The following is a 26,604-nucleotide window of genomic DNA, read 5'->3' as shown; positions in this document are numbered from 1 at the left end:
AAAAACCTGGTGTTCTAGTTTGCTAGTGGCCAGAAACTGAATGACTTTTAAAAAGAGGAACTTAATAAGTTGCTAGTTTACAATTCTAAGGCCGAAAAAAATGTCCCAATTAAAATGAGTCTATAGAAATGTCCAGTCTAAGGCATCCAGGGAAAGATACCTTGGTTCAAGAAGGCTGATGAAATTCAGGGTTTCTCTTTCAAGTGAGAAGGCACATGGCAAACACAGTCAGGGTTTCTGTCTCATCTGGAAAAGCATGTGGCAAACACATCATCATCTGCTAGCTTCTTCTCCTGGCTTCCTGTTTCATGAAGCTCCCCAGGAGGCATTTTCCTTCTTCATCTCCAAATGTCGCTGGCTGGTAGACTCTCTGCTTCTCGTGGCTATGTCATTCTCTGCTTTCTCAGCATTTCTCCTTTTCTCCAAAATGTTTCCTCTTTTATAGCATTTGAGTAAACTAATCAAAAGCTACCCAAATAAGTGGAGATATTTCTATCTAGTCAAGTTTAATACCCACATTGATTGACTCATGTTCCATGGAGATAACCCAATCAAGTTTCCAGCCTATAGTAGTGAATAGAGATTAAGAGAAACGGTTAACTCCCACAAGATTGCTTAGGATTAAATCATGAATTTTCTAGGCTACATAAATCCTTTCAAACCGGCACACCTGGATTTAACTATAAATTCACAAATGACAAGAATACAAAGCCTTTATAAAACCACTTCATAAATGTAAGTTTTATCATTATTTAAAAAAGAAAAAAAACCCAAAAAACAACTGGCATGGCCAGGGAAATTTGTAAACAGATATTCTCTATTTCCGAAGAGATAATGGTGGAGAACACTATTCCCAAATCCATAAGGACAAAGTTATATTACCAAAGTGGTGTCCTTGGCCACCCTTTTGGTTTTGAACACCTCACTTTAATAGTCTTGTGAAAATTCTTATGATGATGAATTCTGCTGGTTAAATGAGCATGCACTTAATTTTTTTTTTTTTTTTTTTTTTTTACGTGGGCATTCACCGGGAATCGAATCTGGGTCCTCTGGCATGGCAGGCAAGCATTCTTGCCTGCTGAGCCACCGTGGCCCACCCTGCTTGCACTTAATTTTACTCCTATTTACTTATCTCCCCTTTCTTTTGATTGTCAGTTTCCTCTATTCTTCACTGTTTCCCTTTTATTTTCCTAATATTTTTCTGGTTGGTTGAACCGGTAAGGTTTTAGAGTCTCTTGGCTGGCCAATTTAGAGCTCTTCCTCAAGCTGTAAGTCTTTGCCATGACTTAGGTCTTAACTAAAAATATTCTGGTTATTTCAAGTTCATAATTTGGGGTTTTCTGTCCATAAAGAATTTTGCCTGGGTAATCCTGGCATCAAGAGGATGCTGCAGGCTGAGGAATCAGGAATTGCATTTCTATTGGTATCATTGACAAATTACCTCATATCCTACTGGTTTGGGTGTAGCAAGATAAAAAACCAGCCACCAAAAATGAGAACCAGGAATTTGATGGCATCCTTGGAACATTCAAAGTTTGCATTTCACAGAAGAGTGATAATAATGATAATAATAACAATCCTCTTAAATCTGCCAAGGAAGTGTCCTAAAAATATCATTAACAAAATGAATCAGGGCCACCATATGTGATCATGATCATTTCATAAGAAAAAAGACATTATAACAACCAAAAGAGTAAAAGGAGTATATTCTCAAAAAAGAAAGTTCACTTTCATTAAAATAAAATAAATTGAATGTATTTAGCTTACCAAAAAATCACAAATTTTTCAAGACAGTAGGAGCTTGTGAGAGAGTCACCTTGGAGCCACTTAGAAAGATAAAAGGAGAACTGACAGATGCATGGAGTGAAAATAGAAAGTCTAAATAAGGGAAGGGATCCAAACCAGCATACAGATAGGAAACATGTTCCATGAATGGGTGAGTCGGATGGTGAGCAGGCATGTGAGTTTTAGTATCTGAAACGGAAAGTGAATGGGTGACTAAAGACAGAGCAGCATTAAACTCTATCCCAAGTGGCCAGCAGGGTACCTGGTATAGAGGAGGCCTCAATGCCCAGAATCAATGAATTAAGAAATATGGAAGTCATACATTTCAGAGTACAGCCTTCATTTGTATGTATGTGTGTATGTGTGTGGGGGGGATGTATGTTACGAAAATAGAAAAAAAGGAAAATTTTTGCCCCTTTCCCACAAGGGATCAGTATATTAAATACAGAGATACATATAAACTAGTAAGTTGTCATTGTTCATAGTCTTTTGCCAGTTTTATGCATAAAAATGATGGTCTATAAATATTATGACATAAGATTATTTTTTCATTTGGCTTATCTTCGTTTGATTGCCTTGCCACTTTCGATTGTATTGTATATTTGATGGAATACCATTTTGGGCACTATCAGCAACATTTATTAGTGAGTTGGGTTAACGATAGGGAAGAGCTAGTTAATTTTAATGAAAGCCACCATAAAGTGATTCTAGAGAAAATGCCCATGCTCAACCGCATTGACTTGGTTACAAGGAACAAAATTGGGCAAATCATTTTTCATATGTATATATTTGAAAAAAATTCACTTTATAATTGGGGTAGTACTGATATTTGCTAAAAGACATAAAGGAAAACTAATGTTTATATTTGGGTTGCTGATAAATTTATTTTCATGCATTAAATTGTGTAGCTAGTGAAATTCTTTTTTAGCTTTACATTAGGAAGGAAGTAAACAATTTTAGTACTACAAGCACAATCACAATCTTATTATGCGTAAGAGAAAAAAAATCAATCTGGTAAATTACAAGAAGAGAGTATGTTTCTTTATAGCTTTTCATTATTTTTATCTAAGATCTGAATAGACAAATTTTCTTTTTAAAAGATGCTTTTGCTTTAATCGTAGCTCTTGCGCTCTCATATAATTTACATCAATCACACTTTCAATTATCTTTATCTTACCAACAAATGACATTTGGTGAATCAGAGAGAAGAACTGAAAGCCTACAAAAACTCCAAAATTAATCTGTTCTGTGTACTTTCTGAAATTCTAATTTTGGGAACTAAGCAAACCCCCAATTATTTCAAATGGCAACTTTTATGAATTTGCCATTTATAAATTAGGGTTCAAAATCAGCAAGGTCTATGAAATCTGAGATTTGATAAGAAAAAATAAACTCAATCTGCTTATCATAGATAGAATGCTTGTTGAGTTAGGAGAAAAATTACTCAATATTATAAAGATTGATGAAAAATGATAGATTTCAGTTGAGAGAAATTTTCTTTTTCAGTATATGGCATTACAAAATAGATTGTTCATAATTCTCTGCAGTTACCCTTCCTGATATTATTTTTATTATATTCTATGTTAGTTTCACTTGAGTTTTTCATATTTCTTTTACTGGAAATTTTTTCATTCTCAGTGAATCAATATGTGTGCATTATATTTAAGAATAGATTGTTATTTCTAAAAAAGGAGGTTGACAAGGTAATTGTTATTTTGGGCATAAGTGAAGATAGGTATCTCTAGTGTAACTAATAATTCACTCTATTGATATTTATCTCCAAGGAGAGCTAAAGGAACATCAGAAAAAGCTGAAATCTAAATATTGTACTCGCTGAACACCTTAAAGAATGCCCAGGGAAGAGAGAAATTGGCAGGAAAGTAATCATCCAAATTCAATTCATTCATATTAAAAATAATGATTTAGTTGGATGACTAAAGCTTAGGTAGAACCCAGATCATATTGATTTTCAAAGCCTAAGATCATGCATTTCCAGAAAATTCGGTAGTTTACATTAGTGCTAAGCATTCATGTTTAACTGAGCTGGATCCAAGTTACCAAGGGGGTAGGTCCGAGCTGTCTCATACTACCATCTTGTTGCTCCCGAGCCTGAAGGCAAACTCTGTTAATGTTCAACAGATATTTTTGTTTTGTTTTGTTTTAAATATTTTTATTGACAAAGCAACATACAAACACAAACATTCTTAATATACATACATTTCATGCATGTTGTACAATCAGTGTCTCACAATATCATCACATAATTGCGTATTCATCACCAAGATCACTTTTTAGAACATTTGCATCACTCCAGAAAAAGAAATAAAAAAGAAAAAACTCATACATACCATATCCCTAACCCCTCCCTCTCATTAACCACTAGTTTTTCTATCTACCCAATATATTTTAACTTTTGTTCTCCCTATTCATATTTTTTATTCGGCTGTCTATACCCTAGATAAAGGGAACATCAGACACAAGTTTTTCACAATCACATAGTTATACTGTAAACCTTATATCTTTATACAATCATCTTCAAGAAACAAGGCTACTGGAGAACAGCTCTACAGTTTCAGGTACTTCCCTTTAGCCACTCAAATACACCATAAATTGAAAAGGGATATCTACATAATGCATAAGAATAACCTCCAGGATAACCTCTCGGTGCTGTTTGAAATATCTCAGCCACTGACACTTTATTTTGTCTCATTTCTATCTTCTCCCTTTTGATCCTTGATGTCGAGTTCCAGCTCATTCTAAGATTTCTGTCCCATATTGCCAGGGAGGTTTAGACCCCTGGGAGTCATGTCCCACATAGAGAGGGGGAGGGCAGTGAATTCACTTACCATGTTTGCTGAGAGAGGGAGAGGTCACATTTGAGCAATGAAAGAGGTTCTCTTGGGGTGATTCTTAGGCCTAATTTTAAGCAAGCTTAGCCTATCTTAAGTTTCCTAGGAACAAACCCCAAGATCAAGGACTTGGCCTATTGATTTGGTTGTCTCCACTGCTTGCAAGAATATCAGGAATTCTCCAAATGGGGAAGTTGAAGTTTCCCCCTTTCTCCCCATTCCTCCAAGGGGACTTTGCAAATATCTCTTTATTCACTGTTCAGGTCACTCTGGGATTTATTGGGGCATCACAATAACCTGGACAAACCAACAAAATCTCATGCCCTATACAAGGTTCCATGTACTTATGATGTTCAATAAAACTGTCCATATCAGTTAAATTAGGAAATGCACTAGTCAAAATATAAATTTTGTACCAAATAAACATTTCTCAGTTTGGTCCCACGCAGAAGTTGAAGTTTTAAATTATGAATGGCCATCTATTTTCAACACCCTGCAATATTGATACACCATTGTTCTTCCTCATGCAAAAACATTTTTTAATTTGTACATTTAGTCACTATCATTGTACACTCTAGGCATTCCTAGATTTCACCATCTCAGTCTTTATCAACCATCTTTCCTTCTGATTTCATATGTGTTCAACAGATCTTAACAACCACTGAGCACTGTTGGCCTGGGAGTCTGGTAGTGTGTTTGGTGGGAACATAAGCCTCTGGGCACAGACAGGCCTGGATTCTGCAGGTGTTAGTCATGGTCACCAGGAATCTACAGGCAGAAACTCTGGTCTCCTGAAATTCCATCGCATGGAGGGTCTCACTGAGCTATTTGCAGAGGACAGCTATAACACATGAAACTGCAATGAAAATAAAGTATAGACTTAAACAAGATAAAGTTTAAGGAAAATAAAATAATGTAACCTTTTGTATTTTTCCCATCTCTGAAATGATGTTCAACTAATTGGCCTCCAAAGGTCTTTTTTACATAGTGACATGTAATTCCAGGATTAGTCTTGAAAACCTTAAGATTTTCTGGTGTAATTTGGTGCTGATCTCTGATCTTGGTGGCTTTGCCCTTGAGCAGAGATTGGATGCCATGGAAATATAAAGACTCATTTCTGGAAGGAATTTGCTAGCATTTGCAGATGTTGGGGTTGTGTTTGCTGGTTCCTCAACAGCAAAAACCATCTAATCCAGAAAGATGTTAGTTGAAAATATATCAGGAAAGAGTTGGTACACTCACAGGACTCTGGACAGAGGTTGTGTTGAGAGAAAATGAGAGGGTATTATCTGCACATCTTCTACCATATAACTGTGGTAGAGAGAAAAATGCTTTTATTTAAGGGTTGAAGCATGTAAACAATTAGTGCCAGCTTCAAGGATTTCCTTTATGTGATTAAACAAGCTGTGCTATAAGTTAATGAGTCAGGAAAGGTGACTGATCATTAATGACAGAACAGCTTCATACAGCTGCAGGGAATAATACTATATGTATCATTTGTATTTCATAGTTAAGGAAACTGGGCTTGGAGAGTCTGGACAAATTTGAACTCCACAAGTGGAATATGTTACAATGTTAATAGCATTTTAAGAGGATCTGTCCAGTAGTTTCCTGTGACCAGCAAATTCTTGTTATTTACTGATGGCCAAACTCAAGGTGGATTATGGAGATTGTAGTTGAAAACTAGACCCAATAAGATTTATTTATTTATCACAGAGCAGGAAGGATGATTTAATATGGATACCGAGTAAAAGATAGGACTAGATGTTTAAGATAGGTGACAAAAAGTATCTTACTAATTCCATGAGAATAAGTGCTGTTATTTTCGTGAAATAATACCAATTTTTTTTTAAAATGACACAAATAATGAAAGAATTATTTTAAAATTCCAAACAGATGTAGGTCAACAGATCTCTGAAATATATCAAATGAAGAGTAAATGTATTAGAGTAAAAGAAGGGCAAGAAGATAATGCCTAACAGGAGGAAAAACAATGCTACAGTCATCACTTAAAGGTGGCATACGAGATGATATTTACTTACCATCTTGTGTTCAAAGTGGGTCTCATACGGGTCACTAACTGTCACTAATCAGGAACAGGGTGAATTCCATAGCATTACATAAGATGGCTTGAGGAAAAAGTTTTATAGGGTAAGTGAAAACTTAAAAGTGAGGGGACAGTAAGAGAAAAAGAGGACTTACTTTCCCCATTCTTTCATTTCTGGGGTGGGTCACAGTCAGGGCATCGTGGGCTTGCATTCTATGAAGGAAGTCTGCCTGCCACAGCCTCCCAGCCCCCTGAGGCAAGTGTGAGGGCAACCTTATCAGTGAAGGGCTAAAAAACTCTTTGGGTGCCAGCCTGTCTGGATTGATATAGGATATGTATAAACATGCATAGGATAAATATACATATCATATATATATGATATAAATTATCATATATCAAAACTTTTCCATCACTCCAAACTGAAACTCTGTTGCAATATATATAGAAATTTTCAGGGGTGCAAAAAGGCCAGCACCTGGAGACCCTGTGTCCCAAGGAAAGTTGCCCTCCCCTCTGCTGGGGGTGGGTAGATGGAGGAAGCCATAGGCAGCTGAATGTCCTAGAAGAAGGGAAACACTGGTCTCGGCTAGTTTACTGTCTGAGCAATCCAGAATAAACATCAGAGTCTCTTTTGAATTATTTAGATTCTTATATCACACATTGCTAGACTAGACTAGATCTTCTATGAATGGCATCATGGAAAATTCAATCTTCCTGGGGAGGCATTTCCTACAAGAAAAGGTCAGAAAAGAAAATAAGGATAAATAAACAATATTAGGTTTAAAAAGTTGAATATTTTCTCTAGTCTTACGATATTATTCTCAGAAATTCTATGATTTATAGAAGGCTTGTATTGAAGAGCATTTGGAAAAATAAGCTAATTAGAATTTAAAGGCCTTGGGATACCAAGGAGACTTTTTTAGACATGCTATGATGGACAATGGAAGACCCATAGACTTTATAGTAAGTGAGTTAAATGAAGATAGGATTATATTAGAGTAATTGACTATCTGATCTTCTGGAGAAAGAAGGACAGAAGGGAGAAAATTATTCGGGATCATGTTATAGTGATATATCAGGTGATTAGGACCCTGAATTGAAGTGGTGACAGGGTTAACAAAAAATGGCAGGATAGAGCTGAGAGTTGCTTCAAAGGATGGGTCAATAAAATGTGATGACTCCTTGTGAATAGATAATAAAGAGATAGGTCAAAGATGACTTAAAGACTGCAAGACTGGGAAACTAGAAAAAAATACGGTTTCAGTTAGGGACACCAAATGGGGGTATCCGCTGTGGGCTAAAGATGGTAACTGAATTTGTGGTATAAGGTGACATCCAAGTGAAACTTGGGACTGGTGTATTTGGCTAAGACTGAGTAGAAAGTTAGATATTTACTAACGTATACTTTAATTAATAAATTAAATTAATATTGAAGATTAAGAAACAAAATAAAAATGATGCATTTTTAGTAATTATGTTATATTCCCAAGAATATATAAGAACACATATAAAAATATCTTGCAAAAAATATGCACAAATTCACCTGGATTTTATTTACAGAGTTTTAACTTCAGAATTATTTGGAGATAAGAGCATGGTCAAAGGCCACAATGTTTGTAAATTTACAATAGAGAACAATTTTATTACAATGCTTATAGTGACCTAATGTATAGCAAGTAGTGATAATAATAAAAATAAAAACTAATAGTTATTGAACTCTTACAAGGAGCCATGTGTTTTCTAAGCACTTTCCATGTATGCATTTAATTCATCATTGTACGATCCTATTAGGTAGCTGCTATTATTAACCCCATTTTACAGCTGAGGAAAATGAGGCATAATGAGAATAATTTGTTCATGATCATACATTTGTAAAGGAAATGAGAATAAATAGTAAGAAAAAAGAAGTGCAATTCATAAAGCCTAAAACTTGTCCTACTTGTAGGGAAAAAACTGCCAAATTGTTGTGAACTTCAGTTTAAAAGTTGTGTTGAATCTATGGAATTTAAAGAGGAAATGGACTTGAACTACAACATAGTCTGTCTCCACTCAGTGAAAAAATTTCCTCTCATAGCTGCTCTGGCAAGTCATCTGGGCTCACAGTGAATATTCCCAGCTAAAGAGTAGATAGATCCTGCCTCTCAAGCCAATTTCAAGATGGCAGAGCACCCAATTTTTCAGAATTTCTCATTATATTGAATCCAGATCTCTATCTGTAAATTCCACGCATTTCTTTGTTTTGCTCTGTGAAAGCTAACACTTATGTAGCTCCTGTTGTGATTTCTCCTGAGTAACAGCATTTCAGAAACTTTTCATTATTCAATCACCACATGTAATGGGTTAAATGACTCCAAAACAAAAGGACATGATAAAGTCGTTATCCCCAGTATCTATGAATGAGAACTTATTTGAAAATGGGTGCTTTGCATATGGAATTAAGTATCTTAAAATGAAATCATTCTGGATGGGGTCTAAATATAATGACTTGTGTCTTTACAACAAAAAGGAGAGGGAGATTTGAGACATAAGAGGAGAGACACAGAGAAGGCCAGCTGAAGATGGAAACAGACATTCAAGTTTGCTACCATAAAAGATTCAAGACCTGGGGTCACCAGAAAGCCAGCAGTAGGGGGATTTCAGAGAGAGCATGGTCCTGCTGACACCTTGATTTCAGACTTCTGGCCTCCAGAACTATGAGAGAATAAATATCTGTTGTTTTAAGCCACCTAATTTTTGGTACTTTGTTATGGAAGCCTTAGGAAACCAACATAACAAGTGAGTGTAACCATACCCGTTTCACAGACGGGCAATCTGAGGGTGAGAAAGTTTAAGCAACAGAGTTGATAGCTCTAAATGTATGGATTAACTATACACAGTGTGGATATTCAACTCCCAATGCAGCAACTCCTGACTCCTATTCATAGCCATCCCCCAGGAACAAAGATGAACATCTTCCTATTTTCAAATGAGGGCCCTAAAAGCTTTTTACTTACTTTTAAAATCAATCCCTATTACCTTAGGGTTTTCACTTCTCTAGGCCAAATATTTTTGTTTTCCTCAATTACTTCTTGCAAGGCAGTTTTCAGATCCCATTTTACCCTAATTGCCCTTCCTGGACTCTCTGGATTAGCGACACTTAAAATGTTAGTTCAAAATTGGAAATAATTTTCTGTATGTTCTATTACATTAGATCATCATCTCCTCTGATCCAAATACTGTATTTTTACAATTATCACTGATGATAGTGTTAAAAATAAACTTATAGAAAATAATGTGTTCTCGCTGTGTAATATTGTTAGACGGCAAAAAGGAGTAATAACATAAATGATTATTCCATTGATCAGACAGCCAATCATTGTTAAAACTTTGTATTAAATCTCTTGATTTATTTTCTATGAATATTTGTTGTTTACGATAGTTGCTATTTGTAGTAAATTGGTTTTTGTGAGTTCTGGTTTACTTCCTTAGCATTGATAACATCAACATTTTATAGAGACTTACAAACTCTTTGTGAACCTGACTTTAATTGCTATATGACATTCTATTGATTAGCCATCTCCACTTTGTTAGTCCTTTAGTATTCATCTTTTTGAAGCAGTCCTAAATTAATTAGAAATGATTTGGTGACTAGTATCTTTGTAAATATTTCATTGTTTTTTTTTCCATATTTTAAATTGCTTTTTAAGGAAAACTTTTCAGATGTGGGATTTCTGGCTTCAAAAATATAAACACTTTTACACTTTCTCTCCCCCTCCCTCCCTTTCTCTCCCCCTTCCCCTCTTATATTTTTATTTGAATGTGAATGTGGAAAGTCTCTAACCACAAAAAGATTTATAAAAATTTTATTTCCCTAGAAAAAATTATGAAAAATGACCTTTTAAATCACATGCTTTCCAACTTTGCAACTCTTAGCATTGCTGCATAGGCTCTGGTTTTGTTTAGCAGTGTTTTTATACCACTGAACTTAGTTCATGATGATTTTCTGATTAGCTAAAGGGGCTAATATTCTTTAAGAGTCTGACCTTTTCATTGCTCTACCTGTGCAGTTTTATTTTGAGAAAAATCTGGCTGCAGTGTATTACTTAATCTTCTTCAAGCACTTCATTCTTTAAGTAATTTCCTTACTCATTGCCTTGTTCAAATTATTCCATCTGTCTGAAAACCCTGTTATCACTAAAAAAAAAAAAATCTTATTATACAAAATTCCTTTCAAAGAACACCACCTCTCGGAATCTTTCTTTCAGAAACCTGGGTCAAACTCTCCCATCTGCTTTTGTTCCTCATTGTATGGATTGCCAGTGCAGATTTGTTCACATTCCATTTTAGCTACTCATGTTTACACCACAGGTATTCATCTTTCCATTATGAGCACTTAAAGTGTGGCACATAAAGATGCTTAATGCAAATGTGTTGAATAATGAATAATATCATCATTTCCTTGAGACTCAGCTTCAGAAACTAGTTTTGACGAGTGGAGGCTATCTTGGAACTATTGACAGTGGATCAGTAAATCTGATGGAATAACCAAGGCTTCCTGAATTATCATTGTAATCCCTCATCTTGAATGTTTCAGTGTATTTATCCCAAAATAATGTTGGATGGGAAATAGAGTACCCAAGGAGAAGATGAGGAAGAAAATGAGGTTAAAATCATTTTGTGAAATGCTTAGTGTGTCATGCTAAGAATACATGCTATGTATTCTTAGGCCTTCTATAGTTTTGAAATGCTATGGGCAAGTATAAAATACTACATGCCATTGTTTTATTTACTTAAAAAATTAACAAATGAACTAAAACATTAACATATAATCAGTAATTCACAATATCATCACTTAGTTGCATATTCATCATTTCTTAGAACGTGTGCATCAATTCAGAAAAAGAAATAAAAAGACAACGGGAAAAGAAATAAAATGAAAATAGAAAAAAAAAAAAAAGATTATACATACCATACCCCTTACCCCTCGCTTTCATTAGCATTTCAAACTAAATTTATTTTAACATTTGTTTCCCCTATTATTTATTTTTATTCCATATGTTCTACTTGTCTGTTGACATGGTAGATAAAAGGAGCATCAGACAAGGTTTTCACAATCACACGGTCACATTGTGAATGCTATATCATTATTCAATCATCCTCAAGAAACATGGCTATTGGAACGCAGCTCTACATTTTCAGGCAGTTCCCTCCAGCCTCTCCATTACATCTTGAATAACAAGGTGATATATACTTAATGCGTAAGAATAACTTCCAGGATAACCTCTCGACTCTGTTTGGAATCTCTCAGCCATTGACACTTTGTCTCATTTCACTCTTCCCCCTTTTGGTCGAGAAGGTTCTCTCAATCCCTTGATGCTGAGTCTCAGCTTATTCTAGGGTTTTTCTCAATTCCTTGATGCTGAGTCTCAGCTCATTCTAGGATTTCTGTCCCACATTGCCAGGAAGGTCCACACCCCTGGGAGTCATGTTCCACGTAGACAGGGGGAGGGTGGTGAGATTGCTTGTTGTGTTGGCTGGAGAGAGATGCATGCCATTGTTTTTAAGAGGCAGTGATGATACTTTCCCGAGCCAGTCCAATTTAACATATTGATGGAGGCAAAAGCATAATTAGAATTCTTATTTTTGATAATAAATAGAAAAGAAAAGGAAAGAGGGTATACAGTAAAGGTACCGAATAGGCAGGTTTTTGGTAAGACGCATGTGTTAAAAGCATGCATTGTGAGTGTCATTCTTAATTCTGTGTGTTTATTGACTTGATGGATGTGAATGGCTGTTCTGAAATACTGAAAAATATAAAACTGAATGAGTTAAGGATCCCCAAAATAGGTGGAAGAAGAATACCAGTGATCAAAGACCTACCCAGCATTTTATTTATCTAGCATCTAAGATTCTATTGTTTTGTCATTGCACCCTAAGCATTCCCATTCTTCATGCACTAAGCAGAACATTTAAGAGCACGTCAAACCAAAAAGTACAGAACGCAGCTGATTTTAAAGGTTAATTAGCATCAAAGCCAGCTGGTGTGATAAAGCACTGTAGCTGTTTTGAGAACAAGTTGTAAAGGAATGGGTAGAAATTTTAGTCATTCTATCAATAATATCCCCTTTTACATTACTCAATTCTTTACATTATTCTAAGATTAACTGTAGAGAGAATTAGTGTCAACTGTTGTACCTTGGCAGTAACTGAGAAGCTTTGAGCAAAATGAAATAAGGAGTTATTCTGGCTAGAACTGGGGATGAAGGTAAGAAAAGTAATGTGATTGCTGTCCCTGAAAGGCCAACTGGTATCTCTCCATCTAAAAGGATTCCTCTGGCTGACTCGATTGATTCTCTAGATGGTTTGGATGCTCCAAAAAGTGGGCTACTTCTTCATCTTGATGAAAACTATGTCTGTTTTCAATAAAGGGGAAAGGGACAAAACCCTTTTTAAACTTCAGTTCCAGAAGACTCTCTAAAAGAACTAGAACTTTTTTCTTTTATTCTCCTCACATCTTGTGTGTGAGGGCAGATTTACTTCAAAATTGTGAGAAAAATAAACAGAGGTTGGAACACATGAAGTGATTAGTTTATTTTGCCCATTCATGAGAAATGTTCCATTAAGTGCTCTGGACTCAGGCTGTACATCATGGAATGCGTGCAGGGTTCATTGGTAGGAAGTCATGGGAGACAGTCTTTTGATTACTTTAAAGCTGCACTCATAGCTAGTCTGTTGTGTGTCATTGTACTTCAAAGATACTAATCTTGGAGAAAAACATTAGGAAGAATTTTTATCATGTTTGAGCATTAAAAGAGGGAGGCAGAAAACTACAAATCTGTCTCGTAGAACTGCTGACATCTTAGAGATAACAAAACACTACATCTCAGAGATGAACAATGTAAGACTAAAAATATTAGAGGATTTAACCAAAGCACTGGGCTAGTTAATGACCAAGGCATTCCTCAGTCTCTTGACTGAATGACTAGTAACATCTTCTTCCTGTTATGAGAAGTACAAACAAGCAAGTCAGAGAACAATAGGAAAATAAAATTGAACTTCTGTTTCTTCATTTCCCCCTCAAACATGGGTTGTTGTTGGTTTTTTGTTTTGTTTTGTTTTGTTTTAGGTTTTTGAATAAGTGACTTACAATAGTTAATTTTTATTAGAAGTTTCTAAGGATTGTTCCCTTTGTAAGGAAGCATGGCAATGGAAATGGATTTTGCATTCAGACTGACCTAGAATCACATATTAACTTAAACTGTCCAGCTTTGTCATATTGGCCAACTTACCCTCCTTATTTCTTGGCTTCCTTATTTTTAAAATAGGCATGACTCCACCTAACTTTTACATTTCTCGTAAAGACGAAGTTTTGAATGTGCATGTGTCTGCTAAATTATTGCTCTTATTATTATTATTGATAATAAATGAAACAGTTCATATTTCTCCTCAATGTTATATTTCATATAAACCTAGATTTTCACATTTCATGTTTGTTTAAAATGCTTGTACTAGGGTGGAGAAAACCTACATTCTGAAAACCTGACTTCTGATTGTGGAAGTAGAGAAAAGCAGCTTCAGGTTTATTTGCCCCTTTTTTGTACCACTCCTAGTTTTATAAAACTTTAATGTATAATTTAACTTTTTTTTTTTAATTTGGTGAAAATACTTACAATACTGTTCTCCAGAGTAGTATCCCTGCCTTTGAAGTCTTGCAATTTCTGATAAAGTTTCACCAATCAAATTTGATATTTGTGGAGATAGGATCATTGTTGTTTTGGTCTGTTTTAAAAAATCAACTATTTTAAAAGAAATTGTTTACAAGTCCCAAATCGTTCTGATGCTCAACATACCTATGTGTGAAAATCAATGTTTCTCTCAGAAATTTCCATATATATCCCAGACAAAGTTGCCCCATGCTCATATTTTTTTGTTTGATGCATGGATGGTTTAAAATGATAGTCCAGAAGGCAAAATACCAAGAAAAATGTGTGCATTATGGTTTGGAAGATTTTTCCCTCCAAAAAAATAGTCGATAATTTTGTAACAGAAAATCCATACTTTGAATAAAAGTTTTAAATAGTTCTTTCTCCCAGTCTTTCACAAGAGGTCCTTAAATTTTACCTTTTTTATTTTAAAGAGAACTTGGACAATAAAATATGTTGATTATAATCCTGTTACTAGACTTTCTTCCTTGTGGCTACAGTAAAAACATTTACTAAAGATACTATTTTAAGCTGCCTTTTTGAAGTTTTAACCTCTAGTTTGTAGATGATTGTACTAAACTGTACAACACAGTAGCAAACAATATTTTGCCCACTCGTTCTGGTATGGACCATCTATTTTCCTGCCAAAAGCACTGAAATGCCATTTGTCATAAGAGGGTGGTTGTTAGTAAGGTGTTTTAAGAGCAGTAAGGGTAAAGAAGCAGATTTAGGTGTCCGTATGCCCATGCCTAGGAAAATAAATTATATTTGTCCCTTTAAGAGAAAATTTAGCTTTGCCCTGCTGCTTGCTGGTCCTTATACCTGGAACAACTTCTTCCTTCCAATCTGACAACACACTTTTTCCTTCACATGTAAAATGTCCGCTACTCCAAACCCATGCCAACATCTTTTCCAGATGATCTTGGCTGGTAGGAGACTCTTTCCTGTCACCATCCAGACATCAACGTCAGCATGTGTCCTTTCCCAAATTTCCAATGTATGGATTAAGAAAAGTGAGAAAAGTACAAAACCAAACTATTGAAGCAAAACTCGCATGTTAACTGTAGAAAATGATTAACCTTGTAACTTTGAGAGATAGAGAATGGAAACTGAGATTTACTGTGTACCATGTCACTAATACCTTCACAAACTATACCAGAATTGTTAAGATCAGTAATTGACAAGCTTTGAACCATTCATCATGGAAAGCTATATTATTTTATATCCATGAGTAGCCAGAGCTTGAAACATGTTTGGATCGTATCCTTGGATTATGGTGGGGTTAGAATAGATGGGTAATAATCAGAATTTGTGGCATGTTCTTTCAGTTCTTTTTATGGGAACGTCTTTGCCCTCTGAAGTTACCTTTTTCAATATAAGTCTGATGAGCACATATTATGGTCATGTTGGCAACGGGATCTTTCATTTTTTATAGATGAAGTAATTCTATAGCATAATTAATTTGATTTTCTTTTGTGATTAATCATTTATTTGAATGGCAGTATAACTGAGCTAATCTTTCAAAGGTTTTTCCTTTTCTTATTCTTTTTTTTTTAGGCTAGAATGAATTTAGTTGCATGAGATACAACGTAGATTTGAAAAATGAATATTTCAGTTATAGTGGTCAGTAAAGCACATGCAGCAGAGGTCTGGAGGGAGAGACTATTTGAGTTCTGGCTGTGAAGACTTAAATTTATATAGGCCTTTTAAATTCATTTAACTCAAATAGTCTTGCAGTATTTAAATTGCTTCCAGAAATTACTTCTAGCCCTCAGTGATTATCAAAATTACCTAGTGATAGAATTTGTTAACTACAGATTCCTGGGCTCTGTCTTTGGGGGTGGGCTGGAAACTTCATCTTAAAATGCTTCAGGTAATTTTGATGTAATAAGCTGAGCATTAGTTGTGAGCTTGAGTTTGGGACCTATAACCTTGGAGATTTTGTAAGCATCTTCCCCTAGAGTCTTTTCTACCTGGCAGCCCAAAGTAAGTTTAAAATACCTCTAGTACCACAAAATTATTACTTCCCTACTTAGCCCATACTATTTTGAATAGGCCAAACTGACACAAAGATCATAATATTGAAGGAAAATATGATTCTCTACCCACTGGTCTAAATTCTATTACTTGGGGCCACGGAGAACAAATATTTTTCTTAGTCTTTGTAGTTAGTCTTCAACTATTAGAAGGTAATATCAACACTCCAGTTTTAGTTATTTCTTGTCTAGAAAATCTCTAGTTCTTTCTACCATTCTTTATGTGAATTTAAAAAGTATTTTGTAATACTTGCAAACTTACAGAAGAGTTAAAAAATAAATAAAACTCCATTCAGAGAACTCGAGCATAGCCCTGTCTTCCCAGATACTCAGGTCTAGCAATTTTAACATTTTGTAACATTTGCCCTATCATACTGTCTAAATATCCATCCATCCATCTGTCTGTCCATCCAATGGATTCACCTATCCATTCATCTGTTTATCTATCTATTTGTATATCAATCCATCTTCTGAACACTTGAGTGTAGCTTATACACATCATGTTCCTTGAACTTACTACTGCCATGTACATTTCCTAAGAACAAAAATATTCTCTTATGTAATTACCTTAAGTGCAGTTATTAAGTTCAATAAATTAATGTTGACAAAAAGCTTATGCTCCATATTCCAATTGCTTCTTATGTCCCCAAAATGTAATTTTGAACCTCTTCTCCTCACTTGTTAGATCCAATCCAGGACCATGTATTGCATTTAATTGGCATTGTTTCTTTAGTTGCTCTTTCTTTTTTGCAATAACTGTGGAAATATACCTACAACATAAACATTCCCATCTCAACCACTCTCAAGTGAATCATATGGTACCCTCACCAACTCCCATTACTTAAACTTCCCTATCTCCCCCAATAGAAACTTTACACCTGTTATGTATTAACTCCCCATTCTCTCTGCCACCCACACTTGGCAAGCTGTATTCTAATTTGTCTCTTTGAGTTTGCATTTTCTCTGATGTTTTCTTTGCAGTTATCATAAGGCTTAAATTTAACATCCTAAATCATAACAATCTTGTTTGCATTTTTACCAGCCTAACTTCAATAAGCATACACAAACCATGTTCCTATATCCCTCCAGTACCCACAGCTTTATGTAGTTCTTATCATAAATTCCATGTTTATACAGTATGAGTACAAAACCACTGTTTCATCATCACATTCTATACTTTTGCCTTTTAGATCTGAAGGGAAGTAAAAAGCAGAGTTATGTACCAAAAATGTAATAGTATTGTCATTTATATTTACCTGTGTTGTTACTTTTACCAGAGATCTTTGTTTCTTTGTGAGGCTTTAATCTATTGTCTATTATCGTTTACTTTCAACCTGAAAAACTCACTTTAGCATCTCTTGTAGGGCTGGTTTAGTCATGAACTCCTTTAGCTTCTGTTTATCTGGGAATGCTTTAAATTCTCCCTCATTTTTGAAAGTTAGTTTACCAGATACAGAATGCCTGATTGGCAATTTTATGCTTTCAGTGCTTTAGATATGTCATCCCACTGACTTCTTGCCTCCATGGTTTCCGATGAGAAATTGAAACAATCTTATTGAGGTTCCCTTGTACACGATATATTGTTTCTCTCTTGCTGCTTTCAGAATTCTCTCTTTATCTTTGGCATTTAACAGATTGAGTATAATGTACTGAGTATGGTCCATTTGGGTTTATCCTGTTTGGTGTTCATTGAGTGTCTTAGATAAATAAACTTGTCTTTTATTAAGTTTGTGAAGTTTTCAGCCATTATTTCCTTGAATATTCCCTCTGCCACATTTTCTCTTTCTTCTCTTTCTGTGACACCCATAATATATAAATTGGTATTCCTGACGGGGTCACACAGTTTTCTCAGCTATTTTGCTTATCTTCATTCTTCTTTCTGCTCCTCGGAATGGATGATTTTAATTGCCTTAGCAATTAATTAATTTCTTCTGCCAGCTCCAATCTGTTGTTAAGCCCTTCTAGGAAATTTAAAAATTTTCTGTTACTATGGTCTTCAACTCTATTTGGTTCCTTTTTATAATTTCTATCAATCTTTTATTAACACCTTGTTGTTATAGTTCATGGAAGACCATTCTTATATTTGTACTATTAATCATAGTCATAATTCACAACATGGTGAGCTATGTTATACAGTTCCACATTTTATCCTCCAGCTCTCCTTCTTGTGACATAAGGGCTAAATTTCCCCTTTCAGCCACATTCACAACAACTGAGCACTGTTATTTATACTCACAATAATGTGCCACCATCATCTCTATCCATTTCAAAACTTTTATAATCAACCTAATTAGAGTTTCTGTAAAAATTAAACATTGGCACCCTATTCTCTACCCTCGTTCTATCTCCTGGTAACCTAGATTCTAACTCTATGAGTTTGCTTAGTGTAATTAGTTCATATTACTGAAGTAATACAAATGGCTTAGTTCACTCAACATAATGTCCTCAAGATTCATCCACGCTGTCACATGCATCAGGACTTCATTCCTTTTTACAGCTGAATGATATACCATCATATTTATATACCACATTTTATTGCCCATCCATCAGTTGATGGACTCTTGGGTTGCTTCCATATTTTGGAAATCATGAATAAGGCTGCTATGAATGTCAGAGTGCAAGTGACTGTTCACTGCTTTTGGTGATTCTAGATATGTACCTAGTAGCAGATTGCCAGATCATGTGACAGTTCTGTAATTAGCTTCCTGACAAATCACCAAACGGTCTTCCAACACCATTTTATGTTCCACCAGCAGTGAATGAGTTCTTCCTATTTTTCCACATCCTCTCCAACCCTTGTAATTTTCTATTTTTTTTTTTTAATAGTGGCCATTCTAGTTAGTGGGGAATGATATCTCATTGTACTTTTTTTCGGGGGGGGGGGTGGTACGTGGTCCAGGAATCACTGCATCTCCCTCATGGAAGGCGAACATTCTATCACCTTATTGTACTTTTGATTTGCATTTCCCTAATAGTAATATTGAGCATATTTTCATGTCCTTTTTACTCATTTGCATTTCCTCTTTGGAAAAATGTCTATTCAAATCTTTTACCCATTTTTTAGTTGGATTCTTTGTATATTTATTGTTGACATGTAGGATTTATTTCTACATTTTGGATATTAAACCCTTATCATATCTGTGGTCTCCAAATATTTTCTCCCATTGAGTAGGCTACCTCTTCACTTTCTTGACAAAGACCATTAAAGCATAACATTTTCAATTTTTTAAGCCCCAATGATCTATTTTTTCTTTTGTTGATTGTGTTTTACCTATAAAATCTAAGAAACCAGTGTCTACCACAAGATCTTGAAGCTCCTTCCCTACATTTTCTTCTAGGAGTTCTATGGTTCTGGCTCTTATATTTAGGTCTTTGATACATTTTTAAATAATTTTTTAATAAGGTATACAATATGAGTCCTCATTCATTATCTTGAATATGGATATCCAGTGTTCCCAGCACCCATTTGTTGATAAAACTGTTCTGATCAAGTTAAATGGATTTGGCAGCCTTGTGAAAATCAACTGACCATAAATATGAGGGTCTATTTATGAACTCTCAATTAAATTCCTTTGGTCAGTATGTCTATCTTTATGTCAGTACCATGTTGTGAACACTGTAATTTTGTAACGTTTTAAAAATCAGGAAGTGTAAGTCCTTCAACTCAGTTCTTCTTTTTCAAGATGTTTTTTAACTACTTGGGACCCCTGACCCTTCCAAATAATTTGATGATTGCCTTTCCTGTTTCTGAGAAGTAAGCTGTTGGCATTTTGATTGGGATTTTGTTAAATCTGTAAATCAATTTGGGTAGTATTGATGTCTTAACTATAGCTAGTCTTCCAATTATTGAACACAGAATGTTCTTCCATTTATTTAGGTCGCCTTTGATTCTTTTAGCAATGTGTTTTAGTTCTCTGCATACAGATAATTAGTTAAATTTATTCCTAGATAGTTGATTCTTTTAGTTGATATTGTAAATGAAATTTTTTTCCTCGATTTCCTCCTCAAATTTCTCACTATCAATGTCTAGAAGAACTGCTGATTTTTGCATGTTGAACTTGTATCCCACCTCTTTGTTGAACCTGTCTATTAGCTCTAGTAGCTTTGTTGTAGATTTTTTGGGACTTTCTCAATGTAGGATCATGTCATCTGCAAATACTGAAAGGTTTTACTTCTTCCTTTCCAATTTGGATGTATTTTATTTCTTTTTCTTGCCTAAACGCTCTGGCTGGAAATTCTAGGGCAATGCTGAATAACAATGGTGACAGTGGGCATCCATGTTTTATTCCAGATCTTAGAGGGAAACAATTTTAGTCTTTCACTATTGAGGATGCTGTTAGCTGTGAGTTTTTCTTATATGCCCTTAATCATGTTGAAGAGTATTCCTTCTCTCCCTATCTTTCAAAATGTTTTTATCAAGAAAGAATGTTAGATTTCATCAAATGCTTTTTCTGTGTCAAATAAGATGATCATGATTTTTTTTCCCCTTCGATTAGTTAATGTGTTGTATTGCATTAATTGATTTTCTTGTGTTGAACTAGCCTTGCATACCTGGGGTAAACCACACTTAATTGTGGTGTATAATTCTTTTAATGTGCTGTTGGATTCAATTTGCAAGTATTTGGTTGAGGATTTTTGTGTTTAGATTTATTAGAGAAGTTGGTCTGTAATTTTCTTTCCTTGTTGTACCTTTATCTGTCTTTGGTAGTAAGGCTTCATAGAATGAGTTAGGTAGTATTCCCTCCTCTTTAACTTTTTGGAAGAGTTTGACCAGGATTGGTATTAATTTTGGGGGGGGGGCATGATTATTTGGAGCATTCACCTGTGAAGCCATGTGGTCCCAGGCTTTTCTTTCTTGGGATGTTTCTGATGATTGAGTCAATCTCTTTACTTGTAACTGATCTGTTAGGATCTTCTATTCTTCTAAAGTCAGTGTAGATCGGTCATAAATTTCCAGGAATTTGTCCATTTCATCTAATTGTCTAACTTATTGGTATACAGTTGTTTATAATGTCCTTTTATGATTTTTTTTTATTTATGTGAGGTAAATAGTAATGCCCTCCCTTTCATTTCTGATTTTATTTATTTTCATCTTCTCTCATTTTTTGTCAGTCTAGCTAAGGGTTTGTCACTTCTATTGATCTCGTCAAAGAATTAGCTTTTGGTTTTGTTATTTTTTTTTTGCATGGGCAGACACTGGGAATCTAACCTCGGTCTTGGGCATGGCAGGCTAGAACTCTGCCTGTTGAGCCACCAGGGCCCACCCTTTAATTCTATTTTTTATACTCAATTTCATTTATTTCTGCTCTAATCTTTGTTTTTTCTTTCTTCTGCTTGCTTTAGGATTGGTTTGCTGTTCTTTTTCTCATTCCTCCAGGTGTAGTTAAGTCTTTGATTTCAGCTCTTTCTTTTTTAAAAATGTAGCATTTAAGGCTATAAGTTTCCCTCTCAGCTCAGCCTTCACCGCATCCCTTAAGTTTAGATATGCTGTGTTCTCATTTTCACTTGTCTTCAGATAATTACTGATTTCCCTTACAATTTCTTTTTTGAACTGTGGATTGTTTAAGAGAATTTGTTTTACATCCATATCTTTTTGATTTTCCCAGTTCTTTGCCTGTTATTGATTTCCACCTTAGCCCATTATGGTCAGAGAAAGTGCCTTGTATAATTCCAGTTGTTTTAAATTTATTGAGAGTTGTTTTGTAACCCTAAATGTGATCTATCCTGGAGAACGATCTGTGAGCACTTGGAAAGTATGTGTGTCCTGTTCTTTTGGGGTGCAAGATTCTGTATATGTCTTTGGTCCAGTTCATTTATCATATTATTCAAGTTCTCTGTTTCCCTGTTGATCTTTGATCTACATGCTGTATCTATTGATAAAAGTGTTGTATTGAACTCTTGAACTACTATGTTAGAGATGTCTATTTCTCCCTCAGTTTTGCCCGTGTTTGATTTGTCTATTTTTGGGGCAGTATGGTTAGATGCATAAATATTTATTATTATTATTTTTTCCTGGTTGACTGTACCTTTTTAGTATATATAGTTTCCTTCTGCATCTCTTATAACAGTTTTTTTTTAATTTTTAATTTTAAGTCAATTTTGTTTGACATTAGGCTTGCTACCCCAGCTCATTTTTAATTACAGTTTGTGTGGAATACCTTTTTCCAACCTCTTTCAGCCAATTTGTGTTCTTGGGTACAAGGTGAGTCTCTTGTAGACAGCATATGGATGGATAATAATTTTTTTTTTTTTTTTTGCCATTCTGCCCATTGGTGTCTTTTGATTGGGGAGTTAATCCTTTAATATTCAATAATATTATTCAGAAGGCAGTAGTTACTTCAACCATTTTATCCTTTGGTTTTTATATGTCCTATTCCATTTTTTGTCTCTTCTTTACCATTTTAGTTACTCTTACTGATAATCTTTATTTCTACATACTCCTAGCGTTTCTCTGTTGTCATTTCCTTTTAAGCTGCAGAATTCCCTTTAGCAATTCTTATAGACAGGTCTCTTTGTTGAAGAACTGTCTCAGATTCTGTTTATCTGTGAATATTTTAAACTTGCCCTCATTTTTTTCTTTTTTAACATTTTTATTGTGAAATATAACATATATATATAAAAGCAATAAATTTTGAAGTATATTTTAGCAAGTAGTTTTAGAATAACTTTCAAAGTATGGTATGGGTTACAGTTCCACCATTTCAGGTGTTTCTTTCTAGCTGCTCTAAGACACTGGAGACTAAAAAGAAATATCAATATAATGATTCAGTAGTCATCCTCATTTGTTAAATCCTATCTTCTCCGATAAAACATCTCCTTCTCCTTTGATCTTCCTACCAGTTTTTAGGAATCTTTGGTCAATGCCCAATCTAACTTCTTCATGTTGAAGAGGTGTCAACATTATGGGGTAGGAGGATGCAACTGGTTGATTCTCTTGGAGAGATGCTGACTCTGGGTTTCAGAGCTTATCTGGCCTAGGAACCATGTGGAGGTTAAAGGTTTCTGAAAAATAAATTTAGTGAGTGAAACTTTTATAGAGCCTACACACAGCTCTAGGTATCCTTTAGGGTTTACACAAATACTGTTCATTGGGGATTGGCCTACCATAGAAATTAGCAATATCTAGCTGATGCTCACATAGGAGTAACCTCCAGAATAGCCTCTTGCTCTATTTGAAATCTCTTCAGCTACTGTTACCTTATTTTGTTGGATCTTTTACCCTTTTTGGTCAGGTAGGCATTGTTGATCCCAAGGTGCCAGGGCCAGGTTCACCCTGGGAGTCATCCCATGTCCCATGAAAAGGGTAGGGTAATGATTTTATTTACAGAGTTGGAGAGAGAGAGAGAGAGAGAGAGAGAGGCAGGCCACATCAGAGCAGTGAAAGAGATTCTCTGAAAGTAACTGTCAGGCATTGTTATAGACAGGCTTAACTTCTCCACTACAGAAATAAGTTTCATAAGAGCAAGCCTCAAGATCAAGGTCTTGGCTTATTAACTTGGTGAAAGTCCCTAATGTTTGATAGAGTATCAGGGATTTCCCAGGTGTTCTCCCTCATTTTTGATGGGCAGTTTTTCCGGATAAAGAATTCTTTGCTAGCAGTTTTTCCCTTTCGCACCTTAAATATATCGTGCCATTTCTTCTTGCCTCCATGGTTTCTGCTGGGAAATTGGCACTTACTCTTATTGCCGTTCCCTTGTATGTGATAAATCACTTTTCTCTTATTGCTTTCAGAGCTCTTTCTTTATCTTTGATATTTGACATTATGATTAGTAAGTGTTTCAGTGTAAGTCTATTCAGAATTATTTTGTTTGGAAAATATTGCCCTTCTTAGACATGCATAATTACATCTTTAATAAGAGTTGAGAAATTTCCAGTCATTATTTCCTCAAATATTCTTTCTCTCCCTATTCCCTTGTCTTCCCCTTTGGGATTCCCGTCACATAGATATTTGTGTTCTTCATGCTGTCATTCAATTCCCTGAGACTTTGCTCAAGTGTTTCCATTATTTTCTTTATCTATTCCTCTTTCTGTAAGATTTTGAATGTTCTATCTTCCAGTTTACTGATTCTTTCCTCTGCCTGTTTAAATCTGCTTTTGTTTGCCTCTAGAGTATTTTTAGTCCCTTCTAGTATGCTTTACATTCTCATAAATTCCATTAAGATTCTTTTTATGTTTTCAAATTCTTATTTATGTTCACCCAGTATCTTCTTCATATCTTTAATTTCTTTAGCCATATTTTCTTTCTTATCCTTGAATTGATTTAGGTTATTTGTTTGATAAGATGTTCCAAATTCTGAATCTCCTTTGAATTTTTATTTTTTTCCTTCAATTAGACCATATCTTGTTTTTCCTTAGTGTGGCTTATAATTTTTTGCTGGTGTCTAGGCATCTGATTATTTTGATGAGTGAGTCTGCAAGTCAATTTTTTCTCTTGTTAGGGTTTTGCTGTTGATTGACTTTTCTTTGACAATTGCCTCATCAGTATCTCCCAGCCAAAACAGGACCAGGAGCTCATGAAGTTAGCATTGACCAGTTCCAAATGGCCCTTGGGTCAGGAAAGATGTCCAAAATCATTTTTGTTAGCTCCCCAAGGCTGCACTTTCCTGGCCTCCCAAGCATATGTTGCTCATCAGCAAACTATTCCTCACAGCCCTCAGAAGGTAGTATGTTTGTAAAGGTTGCTATGTCTGACCCATCAGAGATGGGATAAAATCAATGGTGTAGCAGCCGTCTGGAGCAGGCTAAAACAGCAGGACCCGGCAGTTTGAATTCACAGATCATAAGCCATGAGGCACACTCACCCAGGCCTCTCCTCACCCCTGTTCTTGGGGAGAAGGGCTTCCACATCTTCTCCTGCAGCAGCCAGGCTAGCCAGTGATTTTAACTGTGGCTGCTTGCTTTAAGAGTGGAGGATGGTTTCCAGCAACCACAGTGGAGCAAGTTACTCACAATTTTTCATAATAGTTTGTCAGTTTCTTTGCCCCATTCTTCCCTGAGTACTATACAGTGCTTGTCTGGCCTCCAGTGTCCCAGAGCAGTTGTTTTAGACAGTTTCTGCCTTTCCACTAGCTGTCCTTGGAAGAAGAATGAGCTCTGCAGCATCCTTCTCCACTGTCTTTAATGGAAGTTCGCCTGCTCTCTGGTTAATTAGGTTTTTAAAAGTATTTGCATCATTTAACCACTTCTCATCCTGATCTGAGGAATCATTTACCTAGAAACACAGTAATGGACATAGGGAAATATAACTTTACATTTGGGTCAAACTTTTTCTTTCCCTACATAAAACTGTGCATCAGACGATTCTAGTTTTCAGTATGTTTTCTGAGTTTTTTCATTCCTCAGCAACAGATTCAAGAGTGAGCTTACAGTAAGATCAATGCACAAGTAGGAATGCCTTAGTTCTAGTTGTAATGCTGGAATAACTCGTTAGTGTTAGATCTATTACTTACTGAAGAAGTAGATGTCATGGCCCATCATTGAAGTCTGTTTAATCTCCAACATTGTAGTAGGTTCTTAACTGACCTCCCTTTTTTCATCCCTGTCCTTCTATATGCTTTTAACAATATAGCAGCCAGAATGATATTGCTTAAAACTTTTAAGTCAGATGATGTTTCTCCTCCCTTAGCTTTTTTTAAAACTATAATGATAATTAAAACAAAAAGTATTATCAACTAAATGAATTTTCTTTCAAAATTTTGTCAGCGTCAATAATTAATTTTTAATTTGTTGCTCTCTGTCTACTACTTAGCATGTATGAGTAGCAAACAGAAATCAGATTACTTATTCCACTCTTAACATCATAATCACTTCATGGAAAAATTTGCCAAGAATAATTAAAATTTATTTATGGACTATTGACTTTGCAAGCTGAGATTAGCTATAGGCCAAGTTTAGCATGTTTCATATATTTTCCTGGGTTTTGGTGTATTTATAAAATCTTTTCATTACCAAAACATTAAGCAGGGCTGACTAGGTCGCCCCTTGAAGGGAAGATGGCAATTTCAAATATGAAATAGGGCTATATTTTTCCCCAGACTTGAAGCTTATATACTGATGATGTGAAAAGACTCCGAAGTTATCCTTACGCATAACCCTCTCCCATAGCAAAAAGTAAATATTGTTTAATGATGATATGAATTTGTCGTCAAAACTAGGAAAGTCTAAATAGAACGAACATTCTCAAATTTAACTACTGCCAGAAAGTA

General features: G+C 35.2%; 1 protein-coding gene and 1 long non-coding RNA gene across 2 annotated transcripts in view; one reads left to right on the top strand and one right to left on the bottom strand.

Moving 5' to 3' along the window:
- LOC143662403 (netrin receptor DCC-like) overlaps positions 1-26,604 on the top strand; it is a 528,746-nt gene that overhangs the window by 411,693 nt on the left and 90,449 nt on the right. The window lies entirely within an intron of this gene.
- LOC143662060 (uncharacterized) lies at positions 13,171-17,510 on the bottom strand. The gene is made up of 4 exons (XR_013165122.1): positions 17,468-17,510; positions 16,967-17,169; positions 14,331-14,439; positions 13,171-13,659 (listed from the first exon to the last, which is right to left on the bottom strand). It is a non-coding gene; the product is annotated as an uncharacterized LOC143662060 (long non-coding RNA).

The sequence above is a fragment of the Tamandua tetradactyla genome, chromosome 18, assembly GCF_023851605.1.
Source record: "Tamandua tetradactyla isolate mTamTet1 chromosome 18, mTamTet1.pri, whole genome shotgun sequence".
NCBI lineage: Eukaryota > Metazoa > Chordata > Mammalia > Pilosa > Myrmecophagidae > Tamandua > Tamandua tetradactyla.
This window is presented reverse-complemented; position numbering and strand designations above follow the sequence as displayed.